The following is an 11,699-nucleotide window of genomic DNA, read 5'->3' as shown; positions in this document are numbered from 1 at the left end:
GTGAAGCAGTTGAGGCTACCTCATTGAATGTTTTTTAAGGCAAGGATAGATAAATTTTGTACAGTAAAAGAATTAATGGTTATGGTGAGCGGGTGGGTAAGTGGAGCTGAGTCCACAAAAAGATCAGCCATGATCTTATTGAATGGCGGGGCAGGCTCGAGGGGCCAGATGGCCTACTCCTAGTTCATATGTTCTTATTAAACAGACTCGTACAAATTGTTAAAGACAGAGTGCATAAGATTGGGCCTGAAAATGGACCTGGAACTCTCCTAGTTTCACACCCACCCGACACTGACAAAAAATCTCGTAAAATTCCACCCTCAGAATCATAGGGGTTTACAGCATGGAAACAGGCCCTTCGGCCCAACCTGTCCATGCCACCCAGCTGTTACCACTAAGTTAGTCCGAATTGCCCGTGTTTGTCCCATATCCCTCTATACCCTTCTTACCCATGTGACTGTCTAAATGCTTTTTCAAAGACAAAATTGTATCCGCCTCTACTACTACCTCTGGCAGCTTGTTCCAGACACTCACCACCCTGTGTGTGAAAAAATTGCATCTCTCCCCTCTCACCTTAAACCTATGTCCTTTAGCTTTAGACTCCCTGACCTTTGGGAAAAGATGTTGACTATCTAGCTCATCTATGCCCCTCATTATTTTATAGACCTCTATAAGATCACCCCTAAGCCTCCTACACTCCAGAGAAAAAGTCCCAGTCTATCCAGCCTCTCCTTACAACTCAACCCATGAAGTCTCGGTAGCATCCTAGTAAATCTTTTCTGCACTCTTTCTAGTTTAATAATATCCTTTCTATAATAGGGTGACCAGAATTGCACACAATATTCCAAGTGTGGCGTTACCAATGTCTTGTACAACTTCAACAAGACGTCCCAACCCCTGTATTCAATGTTCTAACCGATGAAACCAAGCATGCCGAATGCCTTCTTCACCACTCTGTCCACCTGTGACTCCATTTTGAAGGAGCTATGAACATGTACCCCTAGATATCTTTGTTCTGTAACTCTCCCCAACGCCCTACCATTAACTGAGTAAGTCCTGTCCTGGTTCAATCTACCAAAATGCATCACCTCACATTTATCTAAATTAAACTCCATCTGCCATTCGTCAGCCCACTGGCCCAATTGATCGAGATCCTGTTGCAATCCTAGATAACCTTCTTCACTGCCCACTATGCCACCAATCTTGGTGTCATCTGCAAACTTACTAAACATGCCTCCTAAATTCTCATCTAAATCATTAATATAAATGACAAATAACAGTGGACCCAGCACTGATCCCTGAGGCACACCGCTGGTCACAGGCCTCCAGTTTGAAAAACAACCCTCAACAACCACCCTCTGGCTTCTGTCATCAAGATGTGGAGATGTCGGCGTTGGACTGGGGTAAACACAGTAAGAAGTTTAACAACACCAGGTTAAAGTCCAACAGGTTTATTTGGTAGCAAAAGCCACACAAGCTTTCGGAGCTCCAAGCCCCTTCTTCAGGTGAGTGGGAATTCTGTTCGTAAACAAGGCATATAAAGACACAGACTCAATTTACATCAGCACTTCCCTCTCGCTGTTTGCTGCTCAGTGTCCCCCACCATCATTGAGTCAGGAGGGGAGGAGGGGGAGCGGGGGGGAGGAGGGGGAGGAGGGGGAGCGGGGGGGGGGGAGGAGGGGGAGCGGGGGGGGAGGAGGGGGAGCGGGGGGGAGGAGGGGGAGCGGCGGGGGAGGAGGGGGAGCGGGGGGGGGAGGAGGGGGAGCGGGGGGGAGGAGGGGGAGCGGGGGGGAGGAGGGGGAGTGGGGGGGGAGGAGGGGGAGTGGGGGGGGAGGAGGGGGAGCGGGGGGGGAGGAGGGGGAGCGGGGGGGGAGGAGGGGAGCGGGGGGGGGAGGAGGGGGAGCGGGGGGGGAGGAGGGGGAGCGGGGGGGGAGGAGGGGGAGCGGGGGGGTGAGGGAGGGGGAGCGGGGGGGAGGAGGGGGAGCGGGGGGGGGGAGGAGGGGGAGCGGGGGGAGGAGGGGGAGTGGGGGGGAGGAGGGGGAACCGGAGGAGAGGAGGGGGAGCGGGGGGGGAGGAGGGGGAGCGGGGGGGGAGGAGGGGGAGCGGGGGGGGAGGAGGGGGAGGAGGGGGAGCGGGGGGGGGAGGAGGGGGGAGGAGGGGGAGGAGGGGGAGCGGGGGGGGGAGGAGGGGGAGCGGGGGGGGAGGAGGGGGAGCGGGGGGGGAGGAGGGGGAGCGGCGGGGGAGGAGGGGGAGCGGGGGGGGGAGGAGGGGGAGCGGGGGGGGAGGAGGGGAGCGGGGGGGAGGAGGGGGAGTGGGGGGGGAGGAGGGGGAGTGGGGGGGAGGAGGGGGAGCGGGGGGGAGGAGGGGGAGCGGGGGGGAGGAGGGGGAGCGGGGGGGAGGAGGGGGAGCGGGGGGCTAGCAGGGGGAGAGGGTGGGGGGGAGCGAGGGCGGGGGGGGGGGGGGGGGGGGGGGAGAGGAGTGGAGGGAATGTGTGTCTGTCATTGAGAAGGTGAAGGATCAGAATCCAGTCTCCTGGGAAACACTGAGCAGCAAACAGCGAGAGGGAAGTGCTGATTGGACAGATCTGCTGCTCCGTCACATCCCACCCCGATGGCTGCAAGATTAGAAACCGGTTTCCCCCCCGCAGCCTGGAGGCGCCCTGCGTCCCCCACCATCATCCCAGAACAGCTTTGGGACTCACTGGGACCAGCTGCAGAATTCTTTGCTCCAGATGCTGTCAGTCTGTTCAGTCCGTGTCCGTTATGAGCAAAGCTCTGTGACATTGAGCAACAAGGAGACTGAGGAGGAAGAGAGACAGGAAACAGGTGGAGCTGCTGGTGGGCAGGCAACAAGCTCCAAAATATTCACGGCACCAAATAGGTGTGGAAGATTTCAAATCAGAGACAGGAACGCAAACTGGAATTATCATCTCTCTGTCTTATACTCCACATTGAGGGGGGGGGAGGGGATCAATTCTCCTTTCCTGCACTCAGACTTTCCAGGAAGTGGCCAACCCCTCCCTCTCAGTCTTCCACTCTGTATCTCACACAGTGAGGAACGCAGTCAGCATTGTGGTTTCAAATCTCACTCCAGAAACTGAGGCACACTGAGGGAGTGCCGCACTGTCAGTGAGTCAGTACTGAGGGAGTGCCGCACTGTCAGTGAGTCAGTACTGAGGGAGTGCCGCACTGTCAGTGAGTCAGTACTGAGGGAGTGCCGGATTAGGCAGGAATTGGTGGACATTGATTGGGAGAGGCTGTTCGGGGCTAAGTCCACGTCTGGCATGTGGGAGTCTTTTAAGGAACTATTGATAAGGCTGCAGGATAGGCATGTGCCTGTAAAAAGGAAAGATAGGAAAGGTAGGATTCGAGAGCCGTGGATAACCAGGGAAATTGAGGATCTGATTAAAATGAAAAGGGAGGCGTACGTTAAGTCCAGGCAACAGAAAACAGATGGAGCTCTGGAGGAATAAACCTGTTGGACTTTAACCTGGTGTTGTTAAACTTCTTACTGTGTTTACCCCAGTCCAACGCCGGCATCTCCACAGCTCTGGAGGAATACAGAGACAGTAGGAAAGAACTCAAACGGGGAGTTAGAAGGGCAAAAAGAGGTCGCGAGATGTTCTTGGCAGGCAGGATTAAGGAAAATCCTAAGGCATTCTATTCATACGTTAGGAACAAAAGAGTTGTCAGGGAGATATTCGGACCTCTCAGGGACAAAGGAGGGGAATTATGCTCAGAACCCAAGGGAATAGGGGAGATCCTAAATGAATACTTTGCATCGGTATTCACGAAGGAGAGGGACGTGTTAACCGGGAGTGTCTCGGAGGGAGGTGTTGACCCGTTAGAGAAAATCTCCATTACAAGAGAGGAAGTGTTAGGTTTTTTAGGGAACATTAAAACTGACAAAGCCCCAGGGCCTGATGGCATCTATCCTCGACTGCTCAGGGAGACGAGAGGTGAAATTGCTGGGCCTCTGACGGAAATCTTTGTCGCTTCTTTGGACACAGGTGAGGTCCCTGAGGATTGGGGGATAGCGAATGTGGTCCCGTTGTTTAAGAAGGGTAGCAGGGATAACCCAGGAAATTATAGGCCGGTGAGCTTGACATCTGTGGTAGGGAAGTTGTTGGAGAGGATTCTTAGAGACAGGATGTATGTGCATTTAGAACGGAACAATCTCATTAGTGACAGACAGCATGGTTTTGTAAGAGGGAGGTCGTGCCTTACAAATTTGGTGGAGTTTTTTGAGGAAGTAACAAAAACGGTTGACGAAGGAAGGGCCGTGGATGTCGTCTATATGGATTTCAGTAAGGCATTTGACAAAGTCCCACATGGCAGGTTGGTTAAAAAGGTTAAGGCTCATGGGATACAAGGAGAAGTGGCTAGATGGGTGGAGAACTGGCTTGGCCACAGGAGACAGAGGGTAGCGGTCGAAGGGTCTTTTTCCGACTGGAGGTCTATGACCAGTGGTGTTCTGCAGGGCTCTGTACTGGGACCTCTGCTATTAGTGATATATATAAATGATTTGGAAGAAGGTGTAACTGGTGTTATCAGCAAGTTTGCGGATGACACGAAGATGGCTGGACTTGCGGATAGCGATGAGCATTGTCGGGCAATACAGCAAGATATAGATAGGCTGGAAAATTGGGCGAAGAGGTGGCAGATGGAATTTAATCCAGATAAATGCGAAGTGATGCATTTTGGAAGAAATAATGTAGGGAGGAGTTATACAATAAATGGCAGAGTCATCAGGAGTATAGAAACACAGAGGGACCTAGGTGTGCAAGTCCACAAATCCTTGAAGGTGGCAACACAGGTGGAGAAGGTGGTGAAGAAGGCATATGGTATGCTTGCCTTTATAGGACGGGGTATAGAGTATAAAAGCTGGAGTCTGATGATGCAGCTGTATAGAACGCTGGTTAGGCCACATTTGGAGTACTGCGTCCAGTTCTGGTCGCCGCACTACCGGAAGGATGTTGATGCATTGGAAAGGATGGAGAAGAGATTTACCAGGATGTTGCCTGGTTTGGAGGATATGGACAATGAAGAAAGGTTGGACAAACTTGGATTGTTTTCATTGGAGCTTCGGAGGATGAGGGGGGACCCGATAGAGGTTTACAAGATTCTGACAGGCTTGGATAGAGTGGAGAATCGGAGTCTTTTCCCCAGGGTCGAAGGGTCAGTTACTCGGGGGCATAGGTTGAGAGTGAGAGGGGGAAAGGTTAAAAGGGATGTCAGGGGAGGTTTTTCACACAGAGGGTGGTGAATGTCTGGAACGCGCTGCCAGAGGTGGTGGTGGAAGCAGATTCTATCACAACGTTCAAGAGGCATCTGGATAGATACATGAATAGGCAGCGAATAGAGGGATATGGACCATGTAAAGGCAAGAAAATATCAGATTGGAGAGGCATCTGTGTCAGCACAGACTTGGTGGGCCGAAGGGCCTGTTCCTGTGCGGTTCTTTGTTCTGACGCTCTGTTTTCACTGAGGGGGCGGTGAGTGGGTGAGGAATAGGAGGGGCCAAGGATGGATCCTTGGGGGTCACCAGAGGGAAAGGGGCAGGGTCAGGAAGAGAAGCCATTGCCAGTGATTCTCTGGCTTGGATTGGATAGACAGGAATGGAAGCAGGGGAGGGCAGTGCCACCCAGCTGGGCGACAAGGGCAGGGGGTTGGAGGGGGGTGGGTCGGAGGAGCATGTGCGGGTCACCGGCTGCAGACAGCTGGAGAAGGACGAGGAGGGAAAGGTTCTCTTTGTCACACTCACACAGGATGTCAGGGATTCCAACATGGAATGCTGGGAAAGATGGGAATAGATTTGGGAGGTGACAATATGCTCAAGCAGAGAGGGGGGTGGAGATGGGAGGGTAGTTCACAAGCACGGAGGGGTCAGGGCTTTTTATTTGAGGAGAGGGTGATGACAGCTGATTTGAAAGCAGAGGCACTACCTGCAGAGAGAGAATTCTTCACTGTTTCAGCTAACATGGGGACCAGGAGAGGCAGCACAGTGGGAACAGGGTCCCGGGAACAGGAGTTGGGTCTCATAGAATCCTACAGTGCAGAGGGAGGCCATTTGGTCCATCGAGTCTGCACCGACCACAATCCCACCCAGACCCTATCCCCATGCATTTACCCTAGCTAGTACCCCTGACACTAAGGGGCAATTTAGCATGGCCAATCCACCTAACCCACACATCTCTGGACTGCGAACAAGATGAGCTCAGAGAGGGCTTGAGAGGAGATAGGAGAGAAACTGGAGAAAGATCTGAGTTCAGGGCTAGGCCGGGGGGTCGGTGGGGGCATTAACGGAAGTCTGGTCTGTGGGCTAGCGAAAGAGAGGCAGAGACAGAGGCTGCAGATCGGATTGTCTTCATCTTAGTGACAAAGTAGCCCATGAAGCTCTCACACTAGTTGGAGGTGAGGGTGGAGAAGACTGAGGAGAGAGATTTAGGAAGACATTTTGCAGTGAAGGTGAGGAGTTGGAATTATCTCTGCTTTCCGGAATGATAAGACCATAAGACATAGGAGCAGAATAAGGCCACTCGGCCCATCAAGTCTGCTTTGCTATTCAATCATGGCTGATATTTTTCTCATCCCCATTCTCCTGCCTTTTCCACATAACCCCTGATCCCCTTATCAAGAACCTATCTATCTCTGTCTTAAAGACACTCAATGACCCGGCCTCCACAGCCTTCTGTGGCAAAGAGTTCCACAGATTCACCACTCTCTGGCTGAAGAAATTCCTCCTCATCTCTGTTTTAAAGGATCGTCCCTTTAGCCTGAGGTTGTGCCCTCTGGTTCTAGTTTTTCCTACTAGTGGAAACATCCTCTCCAAGTCCACTCTATCCAGGCCTCGCAGTATCCTGTAAGTTTCAATAAGATCCCCCCTCATCCTTCTAAACTCCAACGAGTGCAGACCCCAAGTCCTCAACCATTCCTCATGATCCTGCAATAGTCAGCAGTTTTAGAAAGCAAGCAGGATCTAATTGGTGATTTTATTTTTTCTATTACTTGTGACTGTTGCTGCCAAAGCTGGTATTTGCTGCCATTCCTAATTACCCCCGAGAAGGCAGTGGTGATCCAGTCAAATCAGAGAACCCGCAGACTAGCTCCAATCTCTGATTTCTCTACCATTTTCAGCCAAACATCGAAAACATGAAGATTACTTTTTAAAATCTTGAGCTCCTGGTACCTTGTATTACTGCAACTCCCTACCTGATCTCTGCAGCCCTGAGCCACGGCTGGCTCCCAGCATCCCTGATCTCGAGAAGTGCCTAGTGTCTGGTAAGAGGAAGGGTCACTCGTGAATCTTGAAAGTTGATAAAAAGTTGCTTGTTTTAAAAAGTTACTGAGGTGATAGGTTAGAGGTCATGACTGGATGATAGGACAGACTGACAGCAGTGTTAGTACAGACCCATCAGCCTCTTTTCCAGAGGGAGGAGGGGCAAACCAAAGATAGAGTTACCCTCGAGTTATCCTCCAAAAACTAATCAATTAACTACTAGTTTATAGAGCTTTGCTGTGTGAAAACTGGCTGCTGCACTTAACAAGGAACTGAGAGAAAGTGAAAGCGAGTGAGTGAGAGTGCGTCCCCATGTGTGTGTGAGAATGCAAGTCTGTGAAGTTTTACCAGATGTCTGTGGGACATGGTGAGCAGCTACGCTGAAGGAAGTTACTGAAGATAGGCCTGTCACAGGCAGGTGCTGCAAAAAGACATTTTGTCAAAGTTTTTCATCTTGCGCTCATCAGGACAATCACAAGAATACCATTCTCAAGGGAAAAAACTCTTTCTACTGTCCGAGAACAGAGTGCCGCTCAATATCAAACAACCTTGCTTGAAATTAAGCTAAAAAAAGGTTGTGTAAGAGCGATGAGCTGCATCATGATATTTATGACAGGGTTTGCCCTCACGGTTAACTGCATCCATGTAAGCATGGGCTGAAGACACACAAAAGTCAAATCCTTTTATGCCCCATCTTAACTCTGACCGATTTTTCACAGCAAGAATTGGCCAAATAGTTGGGGGAATTGTTACAACCAGTTTTCAGCGAGTTTTCCACAAAGACGATGAACGATTCCTTCACGTTTGTGAAAACCATAAGGACTTGCATATCGATATCAATCTCGTCCCACCACCATTGTCTGAATCAGTTTTCAGAGTTCTGTTTTAATGACACCATATATACCCAAATAGATGGTGTTGCTATGGGATACCCTCTAAACCCAGCTCTCGCTAACATCTTTGTTGAGTTCCATGAGGAATGTGTCTTCGATAGAATGACACCTGACCTTTAACCCCTTGCATATTTCCAATCTGTGGATGATACGTTTGCTCTATTTTAAATCCACAGCTGTGTGTAATAATTTCCTCAATTGTCTTAATGAGCTCCATCCCACGCTCAAATTCACCTTTGAAATGGAGCAGTCAAATGGACTCCCTTTCCTTGATGTACTAGTTGAGAAATCTGCCAGGAGGTTCTCTACCAGGTCTCTCACAAGCCCCCCTTCACTGCTCGGTATACACGCTGGGACTCCACGCTCTGTTAGATTGACCTCATCAGCAATCTGGGAAACAGGGCCCGAGCCACATACTCAGCATGTGACTTGATGCTGAAATCAGCGAATCAAAGACATCCCGTGGGATAATGGCTTCCCTGATCACATCATTTCAGGCTGAATATTGTGTAAACACATGAATGGGCCTAAGGCCAACATTTTCAGCCCTAAAAGGTGCCCAGTCTACCTCCGGTTACCCTGGCAGGGTTTGCTCTCTCAAAAATGTGAGGAATAGGTGAAGCTAGCAGTTTCATGCTGTTACTATGTAGCAGCAACACGAGTGATATTCACCACTAACAGGAAGCTGCCATCAAGCCAAAAAGACACAAAGGAGTAATGTGTGAATGAATTTCAGTGTCAGTGTGATGCTAGGTGTGTAGGACGTACGTCCCAAAGACTGGCGGACCATATCAAACAGCATGTCCCAGCAGCGGTTCACAATGGGCAAGGTACAGACAGTACCCAAGCAGCCCGTGCCAGTAAAACTCAAATCACAGTGTCTGATATTAGATGTGATTCTGCGATTGGACAACATTTGCTGAGTAATCCTCAGTGTCCTAAAAATGATGCTGTCAACCAATTTAAGGTTGTCAGTCAGGCTGGCAATGTGGTGAATTTGCCTTTATTGGAAGCTACGTATATTAATACACAGGGCCCTGCTCTGCAGACAGAAAGAACATATACACACATTGCACTTGTTTCAACCAAAATAAGTGACAGCTGGTTCATTCGTTAGGGCAGTGCCAGAGTTAAGCTGCCTGGTTAATTTCAAAAAACGTTTGGCAGTTAACTATCAGTCACCATTAACTGGTACATTCTGAATGGCAATGCCTTTATCAATAAGAGTCCACTGGCTAACCAATCAGCACCCTCTTCTTATACAGAATGAAGTTGCTGTTTCCCCTGACATTGGTATCCTTCTGATTGTCCTGATGAGTGAAAAATGAAAAGCTTTGACAAAATGTTTTTTTTTCAGTATGCTCAAGTTCTGTATGTGCAAACAACTTCAAGAGAAGTTTTACTTGAAACTGGTCAGAATGAGCTGAGATAACATGGTAAGCAGAATGGCCTCCCTTCTGTGCTGGATCATTCTATCCAATGATTGTGTGTGAGCAGTGCGGGCAGTATGTAGGCTAAAGGATCGGAAACATTATCCTCACTTTCTAACATTAGTGTTCTCCAAGGATCCCAGAAAGGTTACAGCTCCGGGCTCCAGCAACATGTTTCAGTCACTAAGAATCATGGTTAGCATAATGTTAACAGTTTATCAGCATCACGTAGCTCTCCCAAACCGGGGAGTGTGTCCCTGCTCTCCGTAACCGGGGAGTGTGTCCCTGCTCTCAGTCACCGGGAAGTCTGTCCATGCTCCCTGTAGCCGGGAGCTGTGTCCCTGCTCTCTGGATCTCTCCCTCTGTAACCGGGGGCTCTCTCTCTCTCTCTCTCTGTAGCTGGGGGCTGTCTCTCTCTCTCTCTCTCTCTAACCGGGGGGCTGTCTCTTTCTCTCTCTCCCTCTGTAACCGGGGGCTGTCTCTCTCTCTATAACCGGGGGCTCTCTCTCTCTCTCTCTGTAGCTGGGGGCTGTCTCTCTCTCTCTAACCGGGGGCTCTCTCTCTCTCTCTCTGTAGCTGGGGGCTGTCACTCTCTCTTTCTCTATAACCGGGGGCTGTCTCTTTCTCTCTCTCTCTCTAACCGGGGGCTGTCTCTTTCTCTCTCTCTCTCTAACCGGGGGCTGTCTCTTTCTCTCTCTCTCTCTAACCGGGGGCTGTCTCTTTCTCTCTCTCTCTCTAACCGGGGGCTGTCTCTTTCTCTCCCTCTGTAACCGGGGACTGTCTCTCTCTCTCTCTCTCTGTAACAGGGGACTGTCTCTCTCTCTCTCTCTCTCTGTAACCGGGGACTGTCTCTCTCTCTAACCGGGGGCTGTCTCTCTCTCTCTGTAACCGGAGATTGTCTCTCTCTCTCTCTCTCTGTAACCGGGGGCTGTCTCTCTCCCTCTGTAACCGGGGACTGTCTCTCTCCCTCTGTAACCGGGGACTGTCTCTCTCTCTCTGTAACCAGGGGCTCTCACTCTCTCTCTCTCTCTGTAACCGGGGGCTCTCTCTCTCTCTCTCTGTAACCGGGGGCTCTCTCTCTCCCTCTCTCTCTGTAACCGGGAGCTGTCTCTCTCTCTCTCTCTGTAACCAGGGGCTCTTCTCTCTCTGTAACCGGGAGCTGTCTCTCTCTCTCTCTGTAACCGGGGGCTCTCTCTCTCTCTCTCTGTAACCGGGGGCTCTCTCTCTCTCTCTCTGTAACCGGGGGCTCTCTCTCTCCCTCTCTCTCTGTAACCGGGGACTGTCTCTCTCTCTCTCTCTGTAACCGGGGGCTCTCACTCTCTCTCTCTCTCTGTAACCGGGAGCTGTCTCTCTCTCTCTCTGTAACCAGGGGCTCTCACTCTCTCTCTCTCTCTGTAACCGGGAGCTGTCTCTCTCTCTCTCTGTAACCAGGGGCTCTCTCTCTCTCTCTCTCTCTGTAACCGGGAGCTGTCTCTCTCTCTCTCTGTAACCAGGGGCTCTCTCTCTCTCTCTCTCTCTGTAACCGGGAGCTGTCTCTCTCTCTCTCTCTGTAACCGGGAGCTGTCTCTCTCTCTCTCTGTAACCAGGGGCTCTCTCTCTCTCTCTCTCTCTGTAACCGGGGGCTGTCTCTCTCTCTCTCTAACCGGGGGCTGTCTCTCTCTCTCTCTGTAACCGGGGGCTCTCTCTCTCTCTCTCTGTAACCGGGGGCTCTCTCTCTCCCTCTCTCTCTGTAACCGGGGACTGTCTCTCTCTCTCTCTCTGTAACCGGGGGCTCTCACTCTCTCTCTCTCTCTGTAACCGGGAGCTGTCTCTCTCTCTCTCTGTAACCAGGGGCTCTCACTCTCTCTCTCTCTCTGTAACCGGGAGCTGTCTCTCTCTCTCTCTCTCTCTAACCGGGGGCTCTCTCTCTCTCTCTCTGTAACCGGGGGCTGTCTCTCTCTCTCTCTGTAACCGGGGGCAGTCTCTCTCTCTCTCTGTAACCGGGGGCTGTCTCTCTCTCTCTCTCTCTGTAACCGGGGGCTGTCTCTCTCTCTCTCTCTCTGTAACCGGGGGCAGTCTCTCTCTCTCTCTCTCTCTAACCGGGGGCAGTCTCTCTCTC

At 51.1% G+C, this 11,699-nt stretch overlaps 1 pseudogene across 1 annotated transcript in view; it reads right to left on the bottom strand.

Annotated features, from left to right (window-relative positions):
* Window positions 1-11,699, bottom strand: part of LOC144499957 (amyloid beta precursor protein binding family B member 1-like) — a 106,678-nt pseudogene that overhangs the window by 11,886 nt on the left and 83,093 nt on the right. Inside the window, exon 10 of the transcript XR_013498910.1 lies at window positions 7,212-7,277. The product of XR_013498910.1 is annotated as an amyloid beta precursor protein binding family B member 1-like (transcript). The remainder of the gene's footprint in view (window positions 1-7,211; window positions 7,278-11,699) is intronic.

The sequence above is a fragment of the Mustelus asterias genome, chromosome 10 (genome assembly GCF_964213995.1).
Source record: "Mustelus asterias chromosome 10, sMusAst1.hap1.1, whole genome shotgun sequence".
Taxonomy (NCBI): domain Eukaryota; kingdom Metazoa; phylum Chordata; class Chondrichthyes; order Carcharhiniformes; family Triakidae; genus Mustelus; species Mustelus asterias.
The sequence above is the reverse complement of the archived record's forward strand: the minus strand, read 5'-3'. Positions and strand labels throughout refer to the sequence as shown.